Source organism: Labeo rohita, unplaced genomic scaffold (genome assembly GCF_022985175.1).
Source record: "Labeo rohita strain BAU-BD-2019 unplaced genomic scaffold, IGBB_LRoh.1.0 scaffold_531, whole genome shotgun sequence".
Classification (NCBI taxonomy): Eukaryota; Metazoa; Chordata; class Actinopteri; order Cypriniformes; family Cyprinidae; genus Labeo; species Labeo rohita.
In genome coordinates, this window is record NW_026129453.1 from 40,814 (window position 1) to 54,312 (window position 13,499).

A 13,499-nucleotide genomic window follows, 5' to 3' on the forward strand; every position below is an offset into this window, starting at 1 on the left:
CAGCTATCCTCAGATAGTTGCACTTAACCACATAAATAACACAAAAAAGCTATAACCATCCTCAGATGGCTATACTTCCTCTTCATTTTCTGTCCATACCCTCGAGTATGGCAGAAAATTAACACCACAATTGCAACGCGCAGCATATGTTCAACCCCCTGGGGAGCTGTACACGCTCCGCCCACGCGCCAGACTCCCGTGGGAATCAGGCGGAACGGAGCCGCTGTCGCGAATGCGTTGTTAATGCCCGAGAGGCCAGCACACTCATGCAAATTCGGGTATAGAGAAGACTCACCTCCCTCCTTTGCAAATGCATCGCGATGAGCACGTTCTGTTCCCTCGCGAGCTGGACGCGCTGCTCCCGACCACACACACACAGCTCGCGAGCTTCGTGCAAGCGGCTACGAGAGCACACCAGTCCATCGCAAGAAATAAGCACTGAATGCGACGATCGCATTCAACTCCCTCGAGAGCTGAAAGCGCGGCTGACTACCGCACACACAGCCCGCGAGCCCTGTGTAAGCGAGTATGAGAGCGTGTGTGCCTCTCGCAAAAAGCAATAAATGCGGTGATCTCGTTCAACTCCCTCGAGAGCCGATATTCGCTTAATCCTCACCATATAAGGACCGTATGATAGGTGCGGGTATCAGAGCGTGCTTGTTTCTCGCAAGAGACAAGCAAAGAGCGCAATAAACTCCACGGGAGCAAAGAGCGCTTGCTCCTTACCACGCATCGTCACACGCGAGCCATAATTAAAACACTGGTGAGAAACATGCACTCAATTTGAGCTTTGGTTACAGACAAAAGGTCAGTGAAGACGAAGAAGAGACCGTCCTGCTCTACCGGCGCCCTTTTATACTGTGGTCGCGCCGGTAGTGACGCTCCGGCAGCGACGAGTCGCACCGGAAGTGACGTCATAGGCTGTCGCCAGCCAACTCCTTTGGTGTTTTTGTATGTATTCTTCAGACACAGGTCACGCAGACGGCGTTCCCCCTAGCGCCCCCTAGAGGACGCAGTTCGAGTTCCTCGAAAGGGAACTGCATATAACCAAATGTATAGAAAATTAGGTGTTTTGACATGCATTTTAAGCTCTGATTGATGTTAACCACAATCATATGCAGTCTTTTGACATATACATTGTTTGTGTGTACACATTTGTCTGTCTTTCCTTTTTTGGAGGAAATATAGGAAATATAAAATATATATATATATATTATTCAGACTAGAGCCATTCAATCGCAGGTCATAGATTTTTTAGTAGTACTTTAACAACGATACACAACGTAAAAAACTACATACATGCATGATAACCGATATAATTATAACATTGCACTAAATGAATACCGGGTATGGGACAGCGCGATCCACACGCTTTATATTTGAGCCTGGCGTGACGTGTCAGTGAGGTAACGAAGCTTCGTTTTCACAGACCACGTGACAGCCTCATTTCAAGCAAGGCTTCGGAACATTGTTTCGAAACACTAGTGTGTTGAAAACTCAAAACGTGTGTCGTCACTAGGTGTCGATTTTCCCATCCCTACTTTTAAGTGTTGCACTTCAAGATCATCAGATTTTAGCGAAGCTGTTCTCAAGACAAGTAATGGCTGCTTATCCCTCCTGTCCTGGTGTCTGATGACAGCCATAACACTCTCCAGCTTCCTACATTCCTTCAAACTGGGTCAGTACCTGTACGCCGCCATTACACGCACTCATCCGCTCACGCCCACACTCGCATAACATTCACTCCCACACATTCGATGTGCTTATTGTGTTCATGATTGTTTGATAATTATTTTGCTTTTTGATCTTTTGATTTGTTTGTTGTTATTGACTTTGAACTATGAAATTAACAATGTTTATTCCGTGTTTCTTTTTCTCCTTTCTCTATGGACAATTTATGAATGATTTTGGACGCAAATCTGCCAAATTGGAATCTTGAAATAGTGATGCAATTTCTACACGGATATCAAACTTGAACTGAACTGTTGAACTGTTTTTCTTTTTCACTTGTTTTTTTATTATTATTACTACTATTATTATTATTATTATTATTATTTCTTTTTTCTTGACCCTTTTCAAACAACACACTGTAAAAAAACTATTTTCTGAAACTTGGGACCCTTTTATTTGTTTTTTTCCAGTTATGAGAACTCTTCTTCTGTAGTCTGCCAAGCTAATCAGTAAGATATCATTATGATTTGTTCATTAGTGATTATTTTTATTTATTTATTTATTTTGTTTCTAAACTCTGAAAAGTCTATTTTGTACATAATGGACATGCAATATAATAATGTATTGAGGGCCCTTACTTTTTTTGTTTGTTTGTTTAACTCTGGGTTGGGGGTAGAGTGGGGAAAAATGTTATGTTTCTATTCTCCTGTATCTTTATCCTTTTATTATTACAAAAGTTCAATAAAGAGATTAAGCAAAAAAATAAAAAAGTTTGAAAACCACTGGTTTAATTGATCATGTGTAAGAAATTAGATCAAGTTCAAATGATTCAGTTGGGAATCAAATTCGAAGGATTTGGAACCAACTTGATTAAACTGATTCGGAATTAATAGTTTACACATTTAGACTATTCATTCAGCGAAGAATTTAAATTAGTATATCTTATCAATTCTGAAGTTTGCCAACAATAATAATATACAATATATAATAACAAAGTGATATTTCATTAACTGTGAGCAAAGAAGCTGGATCAAGGGCACAAGACATTAACTTACAAGCATATAACAAGACACTTCTCTTTGCAATGAAACAAGAGTTTTTGAGCTATTCTACTATATATGAAGCACACACACGCATACAGTTCAGGGTATGAAAATTACAGAGTTTAAATGGAGTCCCAAAAATCTATTATGTGCAACTTGTTCTTAAATCGCAACCTGAGAAAATCATAGAAGCAGAGATTTGGTTGGCCTGGTTGGCTGGAACCAGTTTCTGCGAGAAAGGAGACCTTGTTTTACTTGCGTTCATGCTGAAGGGGTGGGATTTCCCTCAATAACTCTTCCTGGCTAAGGTAATCATGGCACTTCTGGTTGGTTGGCAATCGGTCATTAGATGACGTCTTTGGGAGACACTTGATGGTGAATGGCTGGTTGGAGTGGCTGGGTGGATCTTCGGAGGTTGGTTGTCTAGTTACACAGGGTGATGCGCTAGAAGTTCTTCTGCAAGTCTGAGTTTGTGAGGTGCGAAGACTGAAGATTTTGGCAGTCTCGAAGCTTCAACAGAGTGTTAGGAGTTCTGTATGACCCAGTTGCGCAATGGTCAAGCGATTGAGCGCAAGTGAAAGCACAATCACACAGTAGGCGAACGAGCGCTGAATTGTTTGAAACGTTGGGCTTCATTTATCAATCTAATGTAGAAATGAGCACAGATCTGAGCGCACTAATCAAATTGTGTAAACTGCTTTGTGTTCAAGGCTGTTAAAATGGATTCCTGCTCCTGTGGAAGATGTCTCTGCCACAGGACTGCTCACTCGACCACAGAGAACGTAAACACCACTTAACCAAACCTCTTCCAGAGACTGTGGCATTGTTGTACATTTTCAGTATATGATTTTATAATTTACATTATATTTATGTTATATAGAAGATTGTAGTTAATAATAAATAGTAGCTTATTTATTTTTGTTTGATGCATAATAAGGTGCTTCACTTATTTGTTTCAGAGTAGCAATAGTTTCTTAACATGAGATAACATAACTCTGACATATGGTATTTAAGAGTTGTTGATTACTCTTGTCTATCTTTTGTTAATAAATTTTATTGTATTACACTTGTGTCTACCTTTTGTTGATAATACAGTAAAAGGTTCTACAAGTTAGATGGTAGAGGATCAAATTTCCATTAGAGATAAGTAGACCAGTACCTCCACCCCTCCCAATCAGGCGAGGGGTATGGGAAAATGTGAAATTAGTGGAGAGGGCTGCAGGAGTGGCAGTGTCCTCAGGTTTGATCCAAGTCTCAGTTAGGGCCATGAGGTTGAGACTTGAATGAGTAGCAATAGATGAAATAAAATCTGATTTGTTTGCAGCAGACTGGAAGTTCCAGAGACCATTTGGAATAGAGAGTAAAGTAGCAGAGGACACAGAGTATGCAGATTATTAGGATTTCTCTGCCTCCAATGTACAGTGCGTGATTTCGGGATGTTAGTACTAATAACAGAGATTTGAAAGAACATAGTGAATAGAACTAGAACAAGTAGATGAGAACAAGCTGTACAAAAAAGTAAAAACAACAGAGAAAATTAATATTCAAGTGCCTTGTCGGTATAGTGATGTGACATTTCAACCGAGGCATTAGAGGCTTGTGTCAAGAATAAATGGGTGGGCCTGATGTGTTGTTAACACAGAAATCACATGACCAATGACAAACGAAACCTCAATTTCTGCCCAATCGTGTGCACGATTTACTTTGCGTGTCGGACTGTTCGAACCCGCAGATCTTGCTTTACGACAAAGTTTTCATTCAGACTTACTCAATTACATTTTTAAATACAAAATCATAAAAGTAATATAAAGAATACAAATTGTTTCAGGAAATTATTATTAGAGGTGTCTTTTTCAAAACATTGATATAAAAATAGTAAATAAATAAAATTGATCACATATGTAATGTGGTTCTGCAAACTCTGTCCACTAATAAGAAATCTAATAGGTAGAAAACTAAATGTCATTGTTAGTTTCTGGTCGGAGCAGTATTCCTTCTAGCCACAACCCAGAGGTAAGTTTTATCAGGGTTGGAGCTAAACTCTGCAGGGACAATGGCCTTTCAGGACCAAGTTTGCCCATGCCTGTATTAACATGATAACAATATTTATTTATTTTTTTTATATTTATCACAGTTATGATCTATATCTGACACCCTACTTTCTTCTGTGACTTTCATTTAAACAGGTCTGCTTGTTGACTGTTCTAAGATGGCAGCACTGTTGTTGTACCTGAAGCAGCCAAACTTCATTTACCTATGTACATATCTATGGCTGGCAGCCCTGGCTGTGGCAAATGCAGAGGTAAATACACTACATCACACAAAATGCAGAAGTGTAACCCAGATATATTTCATGATATTAAGAATAAATATTTTATTTAGAAATGTTTTTAATAAGTTTTTCTTCAAAAATAGGTAATTACTTTACAGAAACCCAAAGAGTTTGTATGTTTAAATGAAGACACAGGAACAAAGATTCAAGGTAAGGTCAAATGGGGGGTGGCTATATAAAAATTGTATTTCTATACAACTTTTTTTTTTTTTTTTGCACCAATATCTTGAATTTTAGGGCATAACTAAATTTATGGAGTTTTTGCCCTGCATCATATTTGCCAACAGTCAACTATATATGTGTATACATATATAGACACACACAAATAAATATATATATATATATACACACACACACAAAAATATATATGAAGAGTTTGATTCCAAAACGCAATAAATGGCATTTAAAAAAAAAAAAAAGGAGTTCCTGTTAAAATTAGTATTTTATGTGGTCTGTATTGAAACATCTGCTGTGTTATTCTGTCATGTTTACTACCTATTTTTCCAAACTGTGACAAATACCAGTCTCCCAAAGAGTCTTTGAAAAGAGTCAATTAAGAGTAGCAGGCGATTGCTGGCTCAGGTTCTGAGATTCAATTCAATTCAAATTTATTTGCATAGCACCTTTCGCATATTGTTGCAAAGCAACTTTACAGCAAATTAAACAATTTTACAATATATTTAGTAGTAGCTTACTAGTGGTGACTATGTCAAGTTGATGTACATATGGCAGAGATGTGTGGTAAAGATCAATTAATGATGTAATCAAACAGACAAAGAACACTATAAATTAGTGTCAGAATTCGGTAGTGCTGTATGTTTTCAGGGTTGGCATCATCTGAAGTCCTCTGTGGGGTTGGCATCATCTCTTCTTAAGTGTTCTGGATCCACACTGGAGCTTGTGAATTCCTAGTTACTAACGGGATGTCAATCCCATGGCAGAAACAGAGAACAAATAGGAACATAATTAGCGTAGCTGCTGTTCAAACTAAGAAAAGGAAGATTTGTTAAACCAGAGCTAAAAGATTAATAATGTGCGTTTGATCAGATATAACTGCAGTAAAAGTTTATAAGATGCATTATTTGAAAAAGATGAGTCTTTAATCTAGATTTAAAATGATGTTTTATTAACAAGGTTCGGGAGGAGCACGTCAGATACCTAGCCTAATTAACACAACAGCAGTCCACTCAAGTCAATCAACACTATACATTCAAACACAGCTGACTTACCTCTATCCTTTTGACGGTTTATCAGCATCCCTCCACCACCCCATCTCCTCACTTCGAGTTCTCACTACACCTAGGGGGGTTCTCTGGGTTCGGGCCATTCTCGAGCTCAGACCCCTTCCCCAGACAGCACGCCAAATACACATTACTATACTCCGGCTAACTATATGTAAGCATGAACTCATGAACTGAGAGAGTGTGTCTGATCTCTGAACATTATCTGGAAGGCTGTTCCAGAGTTTGGGAGCCAAATGCAAAAAAGCTCTACCTCCTGTAGTGGACTTTGCTATCCTAGGTACTACCAAAAGTCCAGAGTTTTGCGACCTTAGGGAGCGTGATGGATTGTAGCGTGGCAGAAGACTAGTTAGGTACGCAGGAACTAAACCGTTAAGAGCCTTATAGGGAAGAAATAATATTTTGTAACTGATGCAGAACCTAATAGGTAGCCAGTGCAGAGACTGTAAAATTGGGGTGATATGATCATATTTTCTTGACCCGGTAAGTACTCTAGCAGCTGTATTTTGGACTATCTGTAGCTTGTTTATTGAAGATGCAGGACAACCACCTAGTAGTGCATTACAATAGTCCAGTCTAGAGGTCATGAATGCTTGAACTAACTTTTCTGTATCAGAAACAGGTAACATGTTTCGTAGCTTGGCAATGTTTCTAAGATGGAAAAATGCTGTTTTTGTAACAGAATGCTGTTTTTGATGACAGCATGAACATCTTTCTTACAGTAGAAAATGACATTTGGAGTTGAATGCAGGGTCAGAATTCACTTGTTGCCTATGGTGAGCATTTATTTTACTTTGGTTCGCAGTGGAATTTGATAAAATATATTAAAGCGGTTATTAATATATATACATTATATATAAAATGAATACTTATAGAAATAAATATTAATTTTTTCATACCATACGATACCCAAATGTGGTAATGTCAGGATGTCTAGTGTGGAGCAAGGAACGCGGAAATGAAGGAGAATTACAATTAACAGTCTTTAAAGGAGAACTCCACTTCCAGAACAACAATTTACAAATAATTTTCTCACCCCCTTGTCATCCAAGATGTTCATGTCTTTCTTTCTTCAGTCGTAAAGAAATTATGGTTTTTGAGGAAACATTCAGCATTTTTCTCCATATAATGGACTGATATGGGTAACATTGGAGCGCATGTCTGAAAAGTCTCCCATTTGATGTGCTCGTTATTAAATTCTGCATCTAAATAAACAGTTATTTTGTGTTCCAAACCTAGCCCCACTCCTGCGTTAAAATGAAAAAATGAATCGCCTGCATTAATGTGCTAATTTGGACACAACTAATATAAATATATATATATATATATATATATATATATATTGATACGGATATATGGATGTAGAACTGGATCTAATGGTGGGGCCAAAGGGGCACTTTTCCCAGCTGAAATCTGAGTGGCTCCTGTCCTGTCACTCATATCTGCTTCAAAGCACTATATTAGCATGAGATGACTAAGCTTTCAATTGCAGTAAGCTAATCAGTATATGCAAAGTACATCATAATGTAAAAGATGGAAAATATTGCAGACTGCTGAACTCATAATAGATAACTTTTTCATAACATTAACAGCAACAAATCGATCATCTCAAGTGATAACATACCTGAGAAAGTACATCACAATATAAAGGATGGAAAATACTGCAGACATGCATTCAAACTGAAATAAATATAGTGAAGTGAAGAGAAACAACAAAGTGAAGCAACCTTGAAGGGCAAGAATGGTAACCCATACTCACAACTTGTGCTCTGCATTTAACCCATCCAAGTGAGTAGTGAACAAACACACTGCAAGCTGTGAAAACACACCCTAACCAGTGAGCACACTGTCACTTAGAGCCTCGTCTGGCCGGTGCGGGTCTCACAATCACAAACCTGCCAGTTGTGAGTTTAGTCAGAGGATGCAGAAAGAGCTCATTTAAATGCATTTAACTGCATTTTGAAAGTTCAAACTCGGGGCACCATATCAGTCCATTATATGGACAAAAAACATAATTTCTTTACGACTGAAGAAAGAAAGACATGAACATCTTGGATGACAAGGAGGTGAGTACATTGTCTGTAAATTTTTGTTCTGGAAGTGGACTTCTCCTTTAACCAGGGTATGCTTTAACTAATATGCTTTAGAAGTATTTGTCGTTTTTAGTTTTTAGTTCATGTTATGCAGGTAACTAATGTTAACAAATAAAACCTCATTGTTAAGTGTTACCTGAGTGTAATACATTCAATATTTAGTCTAATTTAAAGGTTATGGTTAAATTTTTCAATCCAGTATAAGTAAATGCAAGGGTAACTGTGCAAAATCTGATGTTTTATTCATACTTTCTGTGTTTTTGTTTTTATTGGCTGTAATTGCTTAGTTTTGTGAATACGTTAATGTGTCAAATTTTCTTCATGCCAACATGATCGAGTGAGTTCTTTACTTCAAAAATTTAATTTATCAAAATGAGACATTTATAGATGTTAAACCGTGTTATGTATACAGTTGCGATCAAAATTATTCAACCCTCCCAGAGACTTGCTCACAAATACAAGCTTTTCTGAAGATCCAGGACTTTTAAAGGGGTCATCAGATGCCCATTTTCCACAAGTTGATATGATTCTTTAGGGTCTTAATGAAAAGTCTATAATATACTTTCGTTAAAAATTCTCAATGAAAACCATTTCTCAAGGGTGAAAACCTGCAATGTTCAGCCAAAGACTTTCAAGATGACCCAATGAAAGGTGGAAAAACATTGCAGTGCAGAGTATAAGATGAATACAAGACAAGCATGGCTTTCATGCTCCTTGCCGAATGCCACTCTTGACCAAGAAGAACATAAAAAGCTGACTTAAATATGCTAAAATTCATTTAGGTAGACCTGTGAAGTTCTGGAAGAATATTTTATGGAGTGATGTGACCAAACTGGAACTTTTTGGACCCATGGATCAGCGGTATGTCTGGTGGAAAAAAGGAAAACTTTAAGAAAAACATCATCTCCATAGTCAAACATTATGGTTATGGAGGTGTTTTACTGTTCCAGAAAGTGTAAATAGTTACTGTATGAAGGACATAATGGATTCTTTAATACCGGGACACACCAAGCAAGCGGTTGGCGAGCATCTTTCAGGCTAGTTTGTTTAGTGTGTTTCTCACGTCGGCTCTCATCGGGCTCACGTCGTTGGAAGTTTGCCCGATTCAACAAGCTGAATCTGTGTCAGGACCAACAGGGCCGTCAGTGTGAGTGAGAATTCTGACTTGCTTAGTTTAACAAACAAGCCAGTGCCGGGGAATTAAAGAGAAAGTGATGAAAACGAGCAAGTAAATGAAGCGGCAGAAGAGTTTTTTAATCTTATGTGATCTTACCCAAGCATTCCAGTATACAAATAGTTTCATAACAAACAACCCGCCTAAAATTAATCAAAGTTTTCAACATAACTGCTATTCAAAATAGTAAGCAAACGCTGCTTTGTTTACATTTCGTATATCTCCTATATTTTTGTTTCGGTGGATGTTCAAAATATATATATTAAATACACGTGCACACTAATATGAAATCCATACCAATACATCTTATGTTAGTTATGAATGCATATACACTTGTGAATAACTTATATATACATATAAACGACGCATGCATACGCTAATAGACACTCGCTTATACGTTTAAACTTGATCCATGCATATACACCTACAACAACACGCACATATACATATAAACTCGCAGCATGCAGACACACTTGTACATACTCGCGTACACATACAGTATAAACTTGATCCATGCATAAACACCTATAAACACTCGACATACATATAAACTCGCACGCACGCACACATACAAAATAAGTTTCATAAACCTATACAATTTTGATAGGTAAGACACATGCTTTAGTTGTATATACACGCCCCACCTAGGAGTTTACATTAATTTGAATGAATTATTGATCATCCTTTTGTACTTTTAAGTAAATTTGCAGACGGTCCCTAAAGCAGCGAAATTGATGGTCCTGTGGTATATTGTGCATTTGGGGGCCGTGCCCCCCTGAAACGAATTACTGTACCCCCTTCTCCATCCACTCCCCTCCCTTGCTGAATGTGATTGATTTCGAAAGTGAAAGTGAAACCGAAAAAAACAATGCGCGTAAGAAAGAGATTGCACACTTCTGACCCAAAATAGGGGAAAAACACTTTACGCATTGTGTTCTTATTCTGGACTCATCTACTTGTCTGTATATCACAAAGGTGTAACTTTGGTTTAAGAAGTGGAGGGGGACAAAAAGTGGGGGAAAATGTTTATGATTTGAATCCCATTTCCTGCATTTACATACATTAAGGTGGTCAAGGGCCCCTAGGTTTTAAAATTGTTCATTTTAAATTTTAATACAAAAATCTAGTGCATTTTGAGAGATCAAATGAAGAAATATGTGCTTTTGTAAACAATTTTGTGCTTTAGAAGTAATTTATTTATACATAGGTGTGAAAGTGATGATAGGGCACAATTTTAACTACATAAGTTCTTAAAAAAGCTACAAATGCTATTCTGTCAAGAGCAGGGAGTGAATTTCTCCTTGTCTTTTGTTGTTTGATTATCATTAACCCTCTGGGGTCTGAGGGTGTTTAATGTACATGTTTGTGTTTTTGAGAAAACAACATTTATGTGTGGTTAGTGAAAAAACTAAAATTTTTAAGTCACTGAAATAAGGCCATGAAACACATTCAGAACATTCTTTCACAAGACTTATGAGAATTGGATGTGGTAGTCTAGAGTTTTTTCTACAAGATAATGTGAAAATCATCTCATTCACTCGTTTACAAAATTTCAATTTTGTGATTTTAAATTTAAAGACGTGTTCTGTGATCGAAAGGGAATATGCGAGGGAGTGACAATGGCCATGAATATTTAGTGATTCACACCTGAGAGATAAAAGGCCCTCCTCTAATGGCCCATCAATGAGACTGTGACTGTCAGGTAGAAACAATGCGAGAAGATTCAAAGAATGGAGTTTTAGACTATTTGTATTTTATTTACACCACAGTACAATCAAAAAATACATAATGAAGGTCAAAGGCACATTATTGAGCACACTGATCTAACCATAGAGACGTGAACAGACTTTGTGTCATTCCTGAAAATTATTTTCTGAATTCTGAATTCAACAATTGAAACAAGTAAATCATACCTGATATTAAAGTGATTGCTGCTTCTTTCCATGGATTCAAGAAACAAAACACACCATCAGTAGTCTAGGAACTTGTTTTACCATAAAATATCAGTGTAGTTGAACATCTGATGTTGGTACAGCACTCTTCATGTGGCATTCATGTAGCTTTCATCTGTGGTGCAAGTATTAGATCACTATAAAAAAAAAAAAAAACATCTGTGAGCATGTTTATTAATAATAAACTCACATTACTTTGATATCCTATTGTTATACAATAAATAAATAAATATGATTTTATAGTCATAAACACAATCATGCTATGTATGTATTATACAATACCAAACATATGTCTGGGAAACTAAATTATTATTAAGCACGTCATAAACATTCGTGAACAGAATATATGACAGTAGTTTTGTCTAAACAATCTTAGACTCTATCATTTAGTGTTAAAGTGTATTATATTGTGTCATTTTTATTTTATAAAACTTTAAAAACATCCTGGCATCATGATACAGTTCGATGCAATGAAATGAAACATACTTAATGTTTCACTTAATTATACATAGTCAGGAATTATAGTTTGGAAAAAGTCTAACTACTATAATGTCTACAAGTTATGTCACAGTAACGCAACAACTAACGCAAGTAGGCTAATAAAAGGAAGACTTACTCCTTCGGTGGATCTCGCAGTGCATTGAACCTCACTTATTAGAGCTTTGGCTACAGCCATAGAATCAGCTTTTCTAATTACACTCAACCCACATCAGCAAAGACAGTACTTATAAATTTGTCATGCAGTCAATTCAATGAATTTGTGGTGTGGGGTAAGTTTGAGGCTTACTTCGTCTTAGACGTTATTCACTGCGCAGTGTTTTTTTGCCACAACTGTAAATCCTGGGGCCTCCCAGGAAGTTCAAACTAGATCATTTATTGCCAATCTAGAGGCATGGTCTGCCCCATGAGATCATTTAACAACATTTGGATTTAGCGGTTTTGAAAGTTAATGACTTTTTGTTTTTGCATCTTTCCATTCACAATTTGCACCCCCCTCTCACCAACGCTTCTTCTCCTGATTAGTAGCCATATTTGAATTTCAGTTAATGTTGGTGGGAGTTCTGCCAATGCAGTAAATGACTGCATTAGTAGAGCATGCACTGCATGTGGAACAAACACAGTTAAAGTGTCATGAAACCCCCCTGTTTTTGCACTGGTCTTTCATACCTAGGTCTGAAGAAAAAAAAAATCCAGATATAGGTGTGTAAAGCTGTGGAAAAGTGGGAGTGAAGAGGGTGAGGAGAGGGGAGAAAACAACCAATATAATATAAGTGACGAATCAACAGCAATGAATTGATGAGTCACTATGGAAATGGACGCTAAGAAAAACTGACACTTGTTGCAAAAAGAAGGAAAACATTTTTTGAATGCAGATCCATGTGTAAGATGATGATAAAATAAATATAACATATATTAGAATATATAAATCTTGTTTTAATAGTGCTTTAATAGAACTTAAATTTAACATAACCTGCTTTGTGGAATACCCCCTAGATGTACTGCTGTACCAGTGCCCTTATTTGCACATATTTCATTTGAAGAAGAAATATCCACAAAAACATGATTTCACCTCAAAAAGAGTAACAGCACAATGAAGTTGCAATTGTAAAATGCTGTCTGTAAGACGTGCATGGAAGCGTGAGTTGATGTGCGACATTGCAGAAAAATGTGCGTTCACAAATATTAATCCGAGGATGATTGCTGCGTAGTATGGGTGTTTCCTTTTGCCTGAACATTTATCAATTCATCTTTTAAGTGAGTGGCGGGCCAAACCAAAAAGTTGATGCCAAAAGTCAGCACTCTCCTACCTTCACTGTTGGTAATGCGACTTTTCTTGTTTGTATTCCTTTGTTGGCATTTTCCACATTTTGTTTTTCTCCATTAATAACAAATTTGCTCATTCTGATGCTTAATTTTACCAAACTAATAGCTACTGATGATGACTATTTGAACTGAAATGAAGTACGCACTTATGTACGTTCGTTAAAGGTGT

General features: G+C 37.1%; 1 long non-coding RNA gene across 1 annotated transcript in view; it reads left to right on the top strand.

Annotated features, from left to right (window-relative positions):
* The window catches only part of LOC127161034 (uncharacterized), a 30,428-nt gene extending 25,215 nt beyond the window's left edge, over positions 1–5,213 (top strand). Inside the window, exons 5-6 of the long non-coding RNA XR_007826912.1 lie at positions 4,901–5,016; positions 5,130–5,213. This is a non-coding gene — a long non-coding RNA (uncharacterized LOC127161034). The remainder of the gene's footprint in view (positions 1–4,900; positions 5,017–5,129) is intronic.
* The last annotated feature ends 8,286 nt before the right edge of the window (positions 5,214–13,499 follow it).